Consider the following 16,954-nt stretch of genomic DNA (forward strand, 5'->3'; position numbering starts at 1 on the left):
GGCAGGAACACCTGCTAAAGAAACTGCAGATGAAGTGATGCTCAATAAAATTACAACATGATCTCAACTTAACAGAGAGGCCCTACAGCAACCTTGTGAGTAGCTATGATTTCAGGCCAGTGTCTCTTTCTTAGCACAAACTAAAGCCATACACTCATGAGAACATTAATTTAATAGATAAAAGACTCCTCTTTCAAATGAGCATTTAAAATGGCAGTCTAGATTTCATAGGGTTAAAAAACTAACTTTTAAAATTTTACCCACTAGACACTAAAGGGTTAATCCGAATCTTGTGCTTTTTAGCCGATAACAATTTCTGAAGATCGCAAATAAAAGTACAATGATCACTTGTGTGAATAAATAATGCTTACTTAAAAAGTAATATAAAACCTATGCAATACAAGTGGTACTCGATACACTAATAAAGGATATATATTAAAACAAGAGCTTGTCTGCTTCCACTTATTGATGTTGCATCCCCACAATGTTAATGGGATAATCTTCTTGCCTCAAGAAAAAATAGATACAACAATATATAAATATGTATTCTGAGATTTCGCCCATGGGCTACTCACGTGTTGCAGAGCCTAGACTGGCTCTGGAGATGGCTCACACCCAATTTTATACTGATGGGCAATCAGTATACATCCGGATAACTCCGATTTAAGGCTATAAAACAATATTTATTAAAATTATTTACATGTATAAAAAAGCCACAATACTGCCCCCAACTAGAAGTCACTCGGGTATAGTTCCGCTATGTGCAAATAGTCGATAAAGTTAACCAGTATAGAGGTCAGAAAGAAGCAGATTAAGTTTAATCCTATTTGAAGCTTCACCTCAATAAGACCGGGACCGTTGCAATACCTTTCCTAGGGATGTGTACAGGAGGGGGCATGGCTATGACGTTTCTCTCAGCAGATAACAATTTCTGAAGATCGGTTGACACTGTCATTGTGAGTTAACGGCCATAACAATACAAAAAAGTGTATGCAGTTACTACACCTTATCAGAATTGTTACCTCCTGTAAACAATAGAAAATTGTTATCTGCAAGGTTAATCTCCTGATTTTGTAATTCAAAAATCAAATATAAGGACAAACAAAATGGCGGTTTTGAGGGTTTAGTGACTACAAAGGTTTTTTTATGTTGATGGATCCATTTTTATAGTGTATAGTGCTGCTTTGACGTGTGTGCAATTAAATTATTGTCTGCCACAAACATAGATATACGTGTATCATCATACTGGGTGTAATTGTTTATTGAGTTATGGATTTTCCTACTATTATTAGTGTAAAAATAATTTTTAATAAAGTTTTAAAATGAAATTATTTGGCAGCGAGCGTTTTATCTGTTTGGTGATGTTGCTTTCTAACACCATCCAATATGACGGTGGTAATGTCCTTGTATTTTCTGCATGGTCAAACAAAGGTTTAATTCAAAATCTCTTTGGGGTACTTATTAGTATTTTAAAAAGTGTTGTCAGGGGGTTTATCAAGTCCTTTTAGCCGTGAAATTGAATAAATGGAAAATGGGCCATTTTTCACTAAAGTAATAATGAAAAAGGGCTTCCCATAAGCAAATAGGGCTCATCTGTAGCTTTTAACATGCAGACAATTATGAAATTATTCCAAGGCAATCAAATCCTATGGTCAGAAAAATAAAATGTATTGCTACCACCTTCTATATCAAATACTTTATAAGGAGCAAAGTCTCGCTTTTCTTTTCAAAAATTGGCCATATGGCCCTCCTCATATTATTGCTATCTTTATTACTCTTGATCAGGTTCTAAAGTGCTAAATATTATAAAGTTGATGCTAGTACTTATGTGCTATATAGTTGCTTCAGAGTTTAAAAAAAATCATCTCTCTTCTCTCTCCTCTCTTCTCCATCCTCTCTCAGGTTTTAATTAGTATATATGTGCATAAATGCCCATGTATACAAATATATAAATATATATACATACATACACATATTCATATATATATATATTATATATATTAGTTATTTGACGACATTTTTATTATTATGTATGGTCATTTATTATTTTTACATTTATCACCGCTGTAAAACTTTTACAAATTCTGTATTGTTCTTAGTAGTTTCATAATCCTTTGATAGCTTTGATGCCAGTGGTGATTCTTGCATTGATGCAGAGTTATTATTTTTTGTTTTTCTTGCCTCTGCATCTCCCATAGAAAGTCCATTTCCCTTTTCTCAGTCTCCGAGGGATCAGCTTATGTGAAGAGCGCAGCTGATTCAACCTTTTCCTGCTGAGAGAACTTGACATGAGGAGACGCAGACACAGTCTAATAAAGAGAAATGACATACCTGTCAACTCAGATAAGGCTTATGCAGAGTGGGAGCTGTGGTTTTCATTTTTATTCTATTGTTGCATTTGTCATAAATAGTCATTTGTTAAAGACTGAGATGCACCTAGACATGAATGTTTTTTCGAATGTCCTCGCAGCAAAGGAGACAAAACTTCTCGGCTTTGAATACAGCCTAAGCCATTCTGACGCCTGTCTGAAATATAACGCACTGCAAAATGCTGCCTTAAAGTCTCTTATTGAAATTGGAGGGTGATTTGGCTTCAAATAATTAATTGGTAAATTGGTTGGAATGATCTCGTTAGTAAGTCCATAATTTGTGACGTCTGGTCAAATGTAATCATTAAAGAGATGCTAAAGTCAAAATTTAATTTTCATGATTCAGGCAGTACATATTAAATTGTTTATATATACATATATTTACTGCATATGTACAGTATATATATCAGTTATCTTCAAAAAGGTAGCAGTGTATTACATACAGAGACACAGAAAAATATTGAACTTTTATGAAACAATTTTTTTTTTAATTTAGAATTTAGTTTTCCTTTTTTTTTTTTATTTAAATGCCCATGAAACCAAAACATTTTCTTATATGATTTTGATAGAGCATACAATTTTAAACAACTTTCCAACTTACTTCTATTATTTAATTTGCTTTTTCTTTGACTCAGGAGCTGTGAGCCGATTGGTTGCTGCACATATACAGGGAGTGCAGAATTATTAGGCAAGTTGTATTTTTGAGGATTAATTTTATTATTGAACAACAACCATGTTCTCAATGAACCCAAAAAACTCATTAATATCAAAGCTGAATAGTTTTGGAAGTAGTTTTTAGTTTGTTTTTAGTTATAGCTATTTTAGGGGGATATCTGTGTGTGCAGGTGACTATTACTGTGCATAATTATTAGGCAACTTAACAAAAAACAAATATATACCCATTTCAATTATTTATTTTTACCAGTGAAACCAATATAACATCTCAACATTCACAAATATACATTTCTGACATTCAAAAACAAAACAAAAACAAATCAGTGACCAATATAGCCACCTTTCTTTGCAAGGACACTCAAAAGCCTGCCATCCATGGATTCTGTCAGTGTTTTGATCTGTTCACCATCAACATTGCGTGCAGCAGCAACCACAGCCTCCCAGACACTGTTCAGAGAGGTGTACTGTTTTCCCTCCTTGTAAATCTCACATTTGATGATGGACCACAGGTTCTCAATGGGGTTCAGATCAGGTGAACAAGGAGGCCATGACATTAGATTTTCTTCTTTTATACCCTTTCTTGCCAGCCACGCTGTGGAGTACTTGGACGCGTGTGATGGAGCATTGTCCTGCATGAAAATCATGTTTTTCTTGAAGGATGCAGACTTCTTCCTGTACACTGCTTGAAGAAGGTGTCTTCCAGAAACTGGCAGTAGGACTGGGAGTTGAGCTTGACTCCATCCTCAATCCGAAAAGGCCCCACAAGCTCATCTTTGATGATACTAGCCCAAACCAGTACTCCACCTCCACCTTGCTGGCGTCTGAGTCGGACTGGAGCTCTCTTCCCTTTACCAATCCAGCCACGGGCCCATCCATCTGGCCCATCAAGACTCACTCTCATTTCATCAGTCCATAAAACCTTAGAAAAATCAGTCTTGAGATATTTCTTGGCCCAGTCTTGACGTTTCAGCTTGTGTGTCTTGTTCAGTGGTGGTAATCTTTCAGCCTTTCTTACCTTGGCCATGTCTCTGAGTATTGCACACCTTGTGCTTTTGGGCACTCCAGTGATGTTGCAGCTCTGAAATATGGCCAAACTGGTGGCAAGTGGCATCTTGGCAGCTGCACGCTTGACTTTTCTCAGTTCATGGGCAGTTATTTTGCGCCTTGGTTTTTCCACACTCTTCTTGCGACCCTCTTTACTATTTTGAATGAAACGCTTGATTGTTCGATGATCACGCTTCAGAAGCTTTGCAATTTTAAGAGTGCTGCATCCCTCTGCAAGATATCTCACTATTTTTTACTTTTCTGAGCCTGTCAAGTCCTTCTTTTGACCCATTTTGCCAAAGGAAAGGAAGTTGCCTAATAATTATGCACACCTGATATAGGGTGTTGATGTCATTAGACCACACCCCTTCTCATTACAGAGATGCACATCACCTAATATGCTTAATTGGTAGTAGGCTTTCAAGCCTATACAGCTTGGAGTAAGACAACATGCATAAAGAGGATGATGTGGTCAAAATACTCATTTGCCTAATAATTCTGCACTCCCTGTATCTCTTATCATTAGTTTACTAATGTCATCAGCTAGCTCCCAGTAATGCATTGCTGCTCCTTCAATAAAGGATACCAAGCGATTGTTGGTTTCATGTTCCTTAAAGATGAAAAAATAACAGAGAATTGCAGCAAATAGTAATATCCTATATAATAAACGTCCAAGTATGTTTGTCAGATGCAGTCATGAACATTAGAGACTGCACGAGGACAAACATACCTGGCCGTTTGGATCCTGACAGCAGAGAGAACAGAGCAAGGCTAAAGCTGTGTGTCAGGGGGCGTGGCCGGTGGGAGCATCACGATGGGGGCATGGCAAGGGGCGTGACTGGGTGGGGTGCCATAATGGGGGCAGGGCCAGACTGGCCATGAGAGAGAGAGCGCAAAGGGTTTGAAAGAGAGAGCCAGAGAGGGGAAGAGTGAACAAGAGAGGGGGCAAGAACAAAATAAAGGGGGGAGAGAGAGCAAAAGAGAGGGTGGAGAGAGAGAGCAAAAGAGAGGGGGGGAGAGACCCAAAGAGGGGTGAGAGAGCCAAAGAGGGGGGAGAGAGAGAGCCAAAGAGGGGGGAGAGAGAGCAAAAGAGGGGGGAGAGAGAGCAAAAGAGGGGGGGGGAGAGAGAGCAAAAGAGGGGGGAGAGAGAGAGCAAAAGAGGGGGGAGAGAGAGAGCAAAAGAAAGGGGGAGAGAGCCAAAGAGGGGGGGGAGAGAGCTAAAGGGGAGGGGGGAGAGCACAAAAGAGGGGGGAGAGAGAGCAAAAGAGGGGGGAGAGAGAGCAAAAGAAAGGGGGGAGAGAGCCAAAGAGGGGGGAGAGAGCAAAAGAGGGGGGATAGAGAGCAAAAGAAAGGGGGGAGAGAGCCAAAGAGGGGGGAGAGAGCAAAAGAGGGGGAGAGTACAAAAGAGGGGGAGAGAGCAAAAGAGGGGGGAGAGAGAGCAAAAGAGGGGGGAGAGAGAGCAAAAGAGGGGGGAGAGAGAGCAAAAGAGGGGGGAGAGAGAGCAAAAGAAAGGGGGGAGAGAGCCAAAGAGGGGGGAGAGAGCAAAAGAGGGGGAGAGAGCAAAAGAGGGGGGGGAGAGCAAAAGAAAGGGGGAGAGAGAACAAAAGAGAGGGGGAGAGAGTCAAAGAGGGGGGAGAGAGAACAAAAGAGAGGGGGTGAGAGCAAAAGAAAGGGGGGGAGAGAGCCAAAGAGTCGGAGAGAGAGAGCAAAAGAGGGGGAGAGAGAGCAAAAGAGAGTTTACTAATGTCATCAGCTAGCTCCCAGTAATGCATTGCTGCTCCTTCAATAGAGGATACCAAGCTATTGTTGGTTTCATGTTCCTTAAAGATGAAAAAATAACAGAGAATTGCAGCAAATAGTAATATCCTATATAATAAACGTCCAAGTATGTTTGTCAGAGGCAGTCATGAACAGTAGAGACTGCACGAGGACAAACATACCTGGCCGTTTGGATCCTGACAGCAGAGAGAACAGAGCAAGGCTAAAGCTGTGTGTCAGGGGGCGTGGCCGGTGGGAGCATCACGATGGGGGTATGGCAAGGGGCGTGACTGGGTGGGGTGCCATAATGGAGGCATGGCCAGACTGGCCATGAGAGAGAGAGCGCAAAGGGTTTGAAAGAGAGGGCCAGAGAGGGGAAGAGTGAACAAGAGAGGGGGCAAGAACAAAATAAAGGGGGGAGAGAGAGCAAAAGAGAGGGTGGAGAGAGAGCAAAAGAGAGGGGGGGGAGAGCCAAAGAGGGGGGGAGAGACCCAAAGAGGGGTGAGAGAGCCAAAGAGGGGGGAGAGAGAGAGCCAAAGAGGGGGAAGAGAGAGCAAAAGAGGGGGGGGAGAGAGAGCAAAAGAGGGGGGAGAGAGAGCAAAAGAGGGGGGAGAGAGAGCAAAAGAGCGGGGAGAGAGAGAGCAAAAGAGCGGGGAGAGAGAGAGCAAAAGAGGTGGGAGAGAGAGCAAAAGAAAGGGGGAGAGAGCCAAAGAGGGGGGGAGAGAGCTAAAGGGGAGTGGGGAGAGCACAAAAGAGGGGGGAGAGAGAGCAAAAGAGGGGAGAGAGAGAGCAAAAGAAAGGGGGGAGAGAGCAAAAGAGGGGGAGAGAGCAAAAGAGGGGGGAGAGAGATCAAAAGAGGGGGGAGAGAGAGCAAAAGAAAGGGGGGGAGAGAGCCAAAGAGGGGGGAGAGAGTAAAAGAGGGGGAGAGAGCAAAAGAGGGGGGAGAGAGCAAAAGAAAGGGGGAGAGAGAACAAAAGAGAAGGGGAGAGAGTCAAAGAGGGGGGAGAGAGAACAAAAGAGAGGGGTGTGAGAGCAAAAGAAAGGGGGGGAGAGAGCCAAAGAGGGGGAGAGAGAGAGCAAAAGAGGGGGGAGAGAGAGCAAAAGAAAGGGGGAGAGAGCCAAAGAGAGGGGATAGAGAACAAAAGAGAGGGGGAGAGAGCGCAAAAGAAAGGGGGAGAGAGCCAAAGAGGGGGGGGAGAGTAAAAGAGGGGGAGAGAGCAAAAGAGGGGGGGAGAGAGCAAAAGAAAGGGGGAGAGAGAACAAAAGAGAGGGGGAGAGAGCCAAAGAGGGGGGAGAGAGAACAAAAGAGAGGGGGTGATAGCAAAAGAAAGGGGGGGAGAGAGCCAAAGAGGGGGAGAGAGAGAGCAAAAGAGGGGGAGAGAGAGCAAAAGAGGGGAGAGAGAGAGCAAAAGAAAGGGGGAGAGAGAACAAAAGAGAGGGGGAGAGAGCCAAAGAGAGGGGATAGAGAACAAAAGAGAGGGGAGAGAGCCAAAGAGGGGGGGAGTAAAAGAGAGGGGGAGAAAGAGCAAAAGAGAGGGGAGAGAGAGAGCAAAAAAGAGGGGGAGAGAGAGAGCAAAAAAGAGGGGGTGAGAGAGAGCAAAAGGGAGGGGGGAAAGAGAGAGCAAAAGAGAGGGGAAAGAGAGAAAAATAGAGGGGGGGAGAGAGAGAGAGCAAAAGAGGGGGGAGAGAGCAAAAGAGAGGGGGAAGAGAGAGCAAAAGAGAGGGGGAGAGAGAGCAAAAGAGAGGGAAGAGAGAGAGAGCAAAAGAGAGGGGGAGAGAGAGCAAAAGAGAGGGGGAGAGAGAGCAAAAGAGAGGGAAGAGAGAGCAAAAAAGAGGGGAGAAAGAGAGCTAAAAAGAGGGAGGAGAGAGAGAGCAAAAAAGAGGGGGGAGAGGGAGGGCAAAAGAGAGGGGGAGAGAGAGCAACAGAGAGGGGAGAGAGAGAAAATAGAGGGGGGAGAGAGAGAGAGAGAGAGAGCAAAAGAGGGGGGAGAGAGCAAAAGAGAGGGGACAGGAAGAGAAAAAGAGAGGGGGAGAGAGCAAAAGAGAAGGGAGAGAGAGAGCAAAAGGGGAGAGAGCAAAGTAGAGGTGGGAGAGAGCAAAAGAGAGGGGGAGATAGAAAAAGAGAGGGGGAGAAAGAGCAAAAGAGAGGGGAGAGATAGAGCAAAAAAGAGGGGTGGAGAGAGAGAGAGCAAAAGAGAGGGGGGAGAACAAAAGAGAAGGGAAAGAGAGAGAGAGAGCAAAAGAGGGGGAGAGAGAAAAATAGAGGGGACAGAGAGAGCAAAAGAGAGGGGGGAGAGAGCAAAAGAGAGGTGGAGAGAGAGAGCAAAAGAGAGGGGGAGAAAGAGCAAAAGAGAGGGGAGAGAGAGAGAGCAAACAAGAGGGGGGAGAGAGAGAGCAAAAAAGAGGGGGGAGAGAGCAATAGAGAGGGGGAGAGAGCAAAAGAGAGGGGGAGAGAGCAAAAGATAAGGGAGGGAGAGAGAGAGAGAGCAAAAGGGGAGAGAGCAAAGGAGAGGGGGGAGAGAGCAAAAGAGAGGGAGGAGAGAGAAAAAGAGAGGGGGAGAAAGAGCAAAAGAGAGGGGGGAGAGAGAGCAAAAAAGAGGGGGGAGAGAGAGAGCAAAAGAGAGGGGGAGAGCAAAAGAGAAGGGAAAGAGAGAGAGAGAGAGCAAAAGAGGGGGAGAGAGCAAAAGAGAGGGGACAGAGAGAGCAAAAGAGAGGGGGGAGAGAGCAAAAGAGGTGGAGAGAGAGCAAAAGAGAGGGGGAGAAAGAGCAAAAGAGAGGGGAGAGAGAGAGCAAAAAGAGAGGGGAGAGAGAGAGCAAAAAAGAGGGGTAGAGAGCAAAAGAGAGGGGGAGAGAGAGAGCAAAAGAGAGGGGGAGAGAGAGAAAAATAAAGGGGGAGAAAGAGAGAGCAAGGGGTGGGACCGCTGTACTACAAAAATGGCCCATGTATACGGGCTTTAGTACTAGTATTTTATTTTGGACTAAAATTTAGGGAGGATCTATTCCTATCCATTACAACAAGACCGTTTGGCAGCCTAATAAACACAGTTTTGAATTTTCTGATTCAACTTTGACCTCTTAAATATTTATTATAGCTTTGTTCAAACAGTATATTTTGGCATATGCATAGCTTTTTAAACGTTTTTTACAAATATTCAGTTTATGTATTTATAGACAATAATATTTTCCTACAATAAAAAAGTGTTTGGATGCTAAAAATATGTTAGATAAAGTTCAATATACAAAATGTACTATGGTTAATTTATAACTTTGTATTGCACCATGTGCACCAAAAAAGAAAATGAAAAAAAAAAAAATATGTTAGATATTAAATTACTTAAAATTAAATTAAATTTATATTATTTGGACGAAAATTCCTATTTTTAATACATAAGTCAGTTAGTGGCAATACTGAATTAATTTTAACCTTTGATATTTTACTTCCGTAATGATTGTGTATATTTTGCTTTTATTTAGATACAAAGTAACTCCCCTTGAAAAGCATGTGGGAAATTATGCACCTGCGCTATTGTTTATGCCAGGGAGAGCGCTAAGGTAACTATAAGTGCTGAATAAACGGAGGATGTGTGAAATAGATCACTTGTAACAATTAACAAACTTCTTTCCTGTTTGAGCATGTGTCTTCTACGTGTTGTGAGATTCTGCCCTATTCCAGCCTTGCTAAAGCTCACTGAGGCTTGTAGGCCTCTCCATGTCTCCGTCTAACCATTAGATGACATGGGGTTGGTCAAAATTGGAAACTGGACTCATCAAAGAAGATGACCTAGATTCGGGTAGGTTTATCTTTGTGAAGGACGCATGAATCAAGCCACATACAAGGTTATCCTTGAATAATAAGTGTTTCCTTCTGCTCTGATAATGTTCCCCAACTCTGAGGATTATTTTGTTCTTGCAGAATAGTGCTCCATGCATTATAGCCATGTTAATCAAGGTGTGGATGGAGGATCACCAGATCAAGACCCTGTCATGGCCAGCCTAATCTCCAGACCTGAACCCCATTTAAAAGCTCTGGAATGTGATCAAGAGGAAGGTGGATGGTCACAAGCCATCGCACAATGCTGCGCTGTCCCACATTCCACCAAACCCCCCCCCCACACACACAAAATAAGGCAGGACCTGGGATTTCAATCAATGCCTAGGTGGTAACAAAGATCCCCTGCTGCTGATAGAAGGGAATGTGAAATACTTGTGACTTTACTTGGAAGAAAGTTTAAAAAAGCTCTTTTGCAGCTTTGCAGAAGGTATGTTTGATTGAAATGCTTGTAGCCTTACTTGAAAAACAGTTAAAGCAAAGTACTTTTTGTTGTGCTTTGATGCAAATCATACTTTTCCTTAAAAGGACAGTATACACCAATTTTCATTTAACTGCATGTAATAGACACCACTATAAAGAATAACATGCACAGATACTGATATAAAAATCAAGTATAAAAACTTTTAAATACTTAGGGCTCATTTCTAATGAGCCGTTAAAAATGGAGCCATAAACTACCGGTAGTACAGAAGCGCCCGACAGCTAAAAGTAAATTACAGCTCCATTTTAGTACCAGGTGCGTGCAGTTGCCCTTTTTGTGAAGGTGTAAGTTAGCATTGTGTTAACGCATCCACCCGATGACGGATTTCTTGAAAATTAATAGGTTACTATGGTAACCCAACCTTACACTACACTCGATCACATATACGGCCCAGCATGTTAAAGATAAAACCAAACACCTAACGCATGAGCAATATCTACCTCTCAATCGCCACCCCCCACCGCAATAACTAATAAATGTATTATCCCCAATCCGCCAACCCCCATATAGCAAAGTATCTATCAAAGTCATATACCCCTAAATCGCCATCCCCCCACAACGTAATCTACCTATTTAAACTATTAACCCCTAATCCACCATCCCCCCACAACGCAAACTAAGTATTTAAACTATTAACCCCTAATCCGCCATTCCCCCACATCGCAATCTACCTATTTAAATTATTAACCCCTAATCCACCATCCCCGCACAACACAATCTAACAATTTCAACTATTAACCCCTAATCTGCCATCCCCCAATGCAAATAACTAATCTAATCACTAAGCCCCCTAACCTAACACCCCCTAAATTAACCCACATTACATAAAATAAAAATATAATGTTACAATTAAAATAAAAATCCTAACATTACTTTTATAATAAAATTTAAGATTAAATTAAAATAAATAAATCTAAAATTACAAAAAATAAAAAAGTCTAAAATTACAGAAACAAATAAACCAGATTATCAAAAATATTTTTAAACCTAATCTAATACCCCTATAAAAAAGCCCCCTCCAAAATAAAAACACCTTGTAATCTAAGATTAAATTACCAATAGCCCTTAAAAGGGTCTTTTGTAGGGCATTGCCCTAAAGCGATCAGCTCTTTTACCTAAAAATACAAATTAACCCCTAGCAGTTAAACCCCAACCCACCAAACCCCACAAAATAAAAAACACTAAAAAAACCTAAGCTATCCATTGCCCCTAAAGGGGCATTTGTATGGACATTGCCCTTAAAAGGGCAATCAGCTCTATTGCAATCAGGTCTTTTGCACCCCATTAAAATAAAAAAATCTGTGGGCTATATAAATGGATCATCTACAAAACATTTATGCAAAGAAAAATCTAGTGTACAATGTCCCTTTAACTGTTTTCCAAGCCACAAGTATTTTAAGCAAACCTAATTTTTTTTTTACCTTTTGGAAATGAACAAACTTGAAAATTTCACACTGAATCAAAATTATAAGAATCCACATCCAAAAATTCATGCAAGTCATGGTAAAATGTTTCCACTGTCTGCATACGTTATATGCAGGAAGTGAGTTCCAAAAAATTCACATACATGTGCCCTAATTATACAACGCATATTTTCATCGCATATCTCTTTAAATAAGCATCTTTATGAGGATTTGTACGCAAACCACCTCCAAAATACGCTGCAAGTCTTTTTGAATAGAGAACATGTTCAGCCATTTCAACAGGAACAGTCCAGGTTCAACACTGTGGCACCCAGTAGCAACACTAAACCAAAAATGTCAGTTTGCATCTCTCTTTGCCTGGATGGTGTCAGAGAGACAGTTGCTGCTCACCCACAGCTCATTGTCCCCCTTCTACAGATCTAACTTTTTATTACAAGACTGTGAAAAAAATATTAACAAGCAGTGGTGTAGCTACTGTCCTGCCAGTTGTTAAAAAATATTATATTATTACTATTAAACATTAGTCTTAATAAAGTTAGTTTCTCATAGCGCTATGGAAGACTGAAAGCCTATATTGCTTTTGTTGTGCATGGAGCAGGAAAGTTAAACAAAATCTTATTTCCAATTCCTGCTGGCCTGCATTTCAATGCTTGTTCTTCTTTGAAAGCAAGGTTTTAACATAAACTGCTAATACATTAACTCTTTGGTTAACTATTTGTGCAAGGAATCATGAAATGTTTACAATCCCTTGCAGAAATCCAAAATGAACAGTAAAGCCTTTAATACACTACAAAGCACTAGTGATGTCGTGAATTTTTCGCCGGCGAATATTTCCCGGCGAACATAGCATGTTCGCGTTCGCCTCGGCGGGCGAACATATGCGATGTTCGATCCGCCCCCTATTCGTCATCATTGAGTAAACTTTGACCCTGTACCTCACAGTCAGAATACACATTACAGCCAATCAGCAGCAGACCCTCCCTCCCAGACCCTCCCACCTCCTGGACAGCATCCATTTTAGATTCACTTGGGAGCTGCATTCTTAGTGAAAGGAGGGAGAGTGTAGCTGCTGCTGATTTAATAGGGAAATCGATAGCTAGGCTAGTGTATTCAGTGTCCACTACAGTCCTGAAGGACTCATCTGATCTCTGCTGTAAGGACAGCACCCCAAAAAGCCCTTTTTAGGGCTAGAACATCAGTCTGCTTTTTTTTTTTTTTCCTGTGTAATCTAATTGCAGTTGCCTGCCTGCCAGCGTGTGTGTCAGGCTCACAGCGTATACTGTGCCCACTTGCCCAGTGCCACCACTCATATCTGGTGTAACAGTAGTGTACATTTAAAAAAAAAAAACTTTTTTGACTGTGAAATAATAGCAGACAGCTGCCAGTACCCAAGATGGCCGCCAATAAGGCAGATGGGGAGGGTTAGAGAGCTGTTTTGGGGGGATCAGGGAGGTTGGGGGCTAAGGGGGATGCTACACCACAGCATATGTAAATATGCTTAATTTTTTAAAAAAAAAACCCTTTTATTTTAGTACTGGCAGACTTTCTGCCAGTACTTAAGATGGCGGGGACAATTGTGGGCTGGGGGAGGGAAGGGAGCTGTTTGGGAGGGATCAGGGGGTCTGATGTGTCAGGTGGGAGGCTGATCTCTACACTAAAGCTAAAATTAACCCTGCAAGCTCCCTACAAACTACCTAGTTAACCCCTTCACTGCTAGCCATAATACACGTGTGATGCGCAGCAGCATTTAGCGGCCTTCTAATTACCAGAAAGCAACGCCAAAGTCATATATGTCTGCTATTTCTGAACAAAGGGGATCCCAAAGAAGCATTTACAACCATTTTTGCCATAATTGCACAAGCTGTTTGTAAATAATTTCAGTGAGAAACCTAAAATTGCGAAAAAAGTTTTTTTAAAATTTGATCGCATTTGGCGGTGAAATGGTGGCATGAAATATACCAAAATGGGCCTAGATCAATACTTTGGGTAGTCTGCTACACTACACTTAAGCTAAAATTAACTCTACATGCTCCCTAATTAACCCCTTCACTGCTGGGCATAAAACACGTGTGGTGCGCAGTGGCATTTAGCAGCCTTCTAATTACCAAAAAGCAACGCCAAAGCCATATAAGTCTGCTATTTCTGAACAAAGGGGATCCCAGAGAAGCATTTACAACCATTTATGCCATAATTGCATAAGTTGTTTGTAAATAATTTCTGTGAGAAACCTAAAGTTTGTGAAAAAGTGAACAATTTTTTTTTATTTGATCGCATTTGGCGGTGAAATGGTGGCATTAAATATACCAAAATGGGCCTAGATCAATACTTTGGGTTGTCTACTACACTACACTTAAGCTAAAATTAACTCTACAAGCTGCCTACATGCTCCCTAATTAACCCCTTTACTGCTGGGCATAAAACACGTGTGGTGCGCAGTGGCATTTAGCAGCCTTCTAATTACCAAAAAGCAACGCCAAAGCCATATAAGTCTGCTATAATGGCATGTATGGCACACAGTGTTGGGGCAAGGGTCCATCTGACCACTGATACCTGGTCTGCAAAGCATGGTCAGGGCAGGTATATCACCTACACTGCGCACTGTGAAGCGGGCGTAACCCTTACACGTAACCCTTACACTACATGATCGATACAACATCATACCTGATGTTTTAAAGCACGTTATTCCAAACAATTTAGGAATGTTAGGTGATTTATGCCCTTTATGGATAAAAGCCAGAGTCTGCATCAACTATGTAATTTTCCATGGGAGTTTTGCCATGGATCCTGTCAAGGTATATGTAAGGTTAAAAAATATATATATTTTAATCATATATTTTAAGGCTATGCAATACAATTATATTTATTCAGATCTGACTGATCAGTAGAAATTATTCATTTCTGTCAGACAAACTGACTTCAAACATGTTTAATTCTCTCCCACTTTTCAATTACACAGGAAACTCATAAAGATTACTTTAAAAGAGACATTCCTAGCTAAAGTGAGAACAATAGAGCATTTGGTTTAATTAAAATGTAACAACAATTTCAGAAACCATATGTGTGATTGCCTGGGAACCATTGTTAAAAGACAGCATTCTGATACCTAGATCAGGATACATGCCCATATATGGGCTTCCTCCAATGGAGATGCCGATCCGTCTGAAGAGATGTGAAAAATGCAAGCATTTTCCAAAAGGGACTGATAATTAGCACAGATTTGTTGAGTGACTCATGCTGTGTGGCTACTAACACTGGAATATACAAAATGTTAAACATTGCGTCTGGGTTAAGATAACACAGAGAAAGCACGTGGCTTACACTGTGATTTCAAAACAACTGTATTTAGACTTTAAGTAAAATTAAATACATTTTGAAGAAGAAATAATGCCAATAGCTTCATATATGTTTGGAATGATTCAAATAGCCCATATATGTATATATATATATATGTTGAAATAGTACGTTTTATATTAAATAAATAATTGCTGCAGTTAATAGATATATGAAAAATAGATTCAAGCTGTAATAATCCCATTATTTAATTATATGTAACATAATTTTTCTATTTTTCCGATGGAATGCCTTCATGGGATATCTGAGTCATGTCATATGATTATATACGCTAGTATATAGCTATGTTTTTGAAAGCTTAAACACAACTCTGAAAACATTTTAGATGTATAAATGCCATTAATTTCAGAAACAGGATACATTATTTTAATATAATATACTGTGTTTCATATCAAAATGATCAGAAAATTCATAAGATATTACTTATCTAAAACAAATATTGTGAGTAGTTGTTGCAGTAAATTATGATAAAATGAATAACCATTTCATAGAAATACTGAATTAAGTGTAAAATGTTTAGAAATAGTATTGCATGTATTTCTGTGTTGTGCTGTTTGCTGCCACCTAGTGTTATGATGCAAAATTTCAGCCATGAGATGATTGGTTGTTGCAAAGATGCATTTCCTTGACAACATACTTTGCCAAGTAAACCAATCCATGTTCAGTTGCAAAGAACCAATCCGAGACAAGGCTTCCGTGGGCGTTTCCAATACTCACCAATGACTGATAATGATCAAGAAAGGGGAGGGGGGAAATCAGATGATTTAACCCCAATTATAGAGACTGATAGAGGCTGCTGGCTAATCCTAAAGGAATAACTACTGTGGTTATTATTAAAGCACACAACTACTGTTGAACTCCATATGCAATATCCCCAATTTTGAATTTCTGAGGTGAAATTGGATCTGTTCAGAAACATTGGAAACTGGATATCGACTGGTTTATTTTGTAAAGTATACAAGGTTATTGGTAAGATAAGTTATATGCATAGTCACTACAGTTAAATTATAATAAGCAGATTTAAGGAAATAGTTCATATTTCCAGTTAGCATTTCATAGCCTATGTATCGTTAAACTAATCCCAATCTTAAATTGTCTATGCAAATATATAATAATAATTCAGAAGTGTATATTGTATTATTTTTTAAATTTGTATCTGGTAGACTAAGTAACCTATCTGTGAAAGTTCTGATGTTTTAAATCAATATTGTATTAGGATTGTATTGCTTGGATGTTAAAAGCGAAAGATTTTAGTCTCATTGTAATATTTTAAATGCAGCTCTGAATGAAAGGTTGCTTTTAAAGATACATTTTTCTGGGTTTTATAAGAAGGATAGCATATCTTAATAGTTGGTTTTAACGTATATAATATTGTGTCATATTCTGGTATTGCAAATATATTTCAAAATATTCATGGATATTAACTAAATAAAAGAATTCAGGTATTTATATTAATTGTATGGTTTCTAGTAGATGCATGTTGGTTAAGGGTTTCTATTTTTAAGGATAATTATTATTTGTATTGTGTTATAACCCTGCCATAAGCTGATATATTATTTGGCGAGCACTACTAAGATTTTCATAAATATACTGACAATTCGCCTCCGGCATGCCACAGTCCAGGTGTTAGTGCCCTTGAAACAACTTTTCCATCACTATTGTGGCCAGAAAGAGTCCCTGTGGGTTTTAAAATTTGCCTGCCTAATTTACTCCTATTATAAAATTTTCTTTATTCTCTTGGTATCTTTATTTGAAATGCAAGAATGTAAGTTTAGATGCCGGCCCATTTTTGGTGAACAACCTGGGTTGTCCTTGCTGATTGGTGGATAAATTCATCCACCAATAAAAAAAAGTGTTGTCCAGAGTCTGAACCAAAAAAATAGCTTAGATGCCTTCTTTTTCAAATAAAGATAGCAAGAGAACGAAGAAAAATTGATAATAGGAGTAAATTAGAAAGTTGCTTAAAATCGCATGCTGTATCTAAATCAGGAAAGAAAAAAATTTGGGTTCAGTGTCCCTT

The sequence above is a fragment of the Bombina bombina genome, chromosome 4 (assembly GCF_027579735.1).
Source record: "Bombina bombina isolate aBomBom1 chromosome 4, aBomBom1.pri, whole genome shotgun sequence".
Lineage (NCBI taxonomy): Eukaryota > Metazoa > Chordata > Amphibia > Anura > Bombinatoridae > Bombina > Bombina bombina.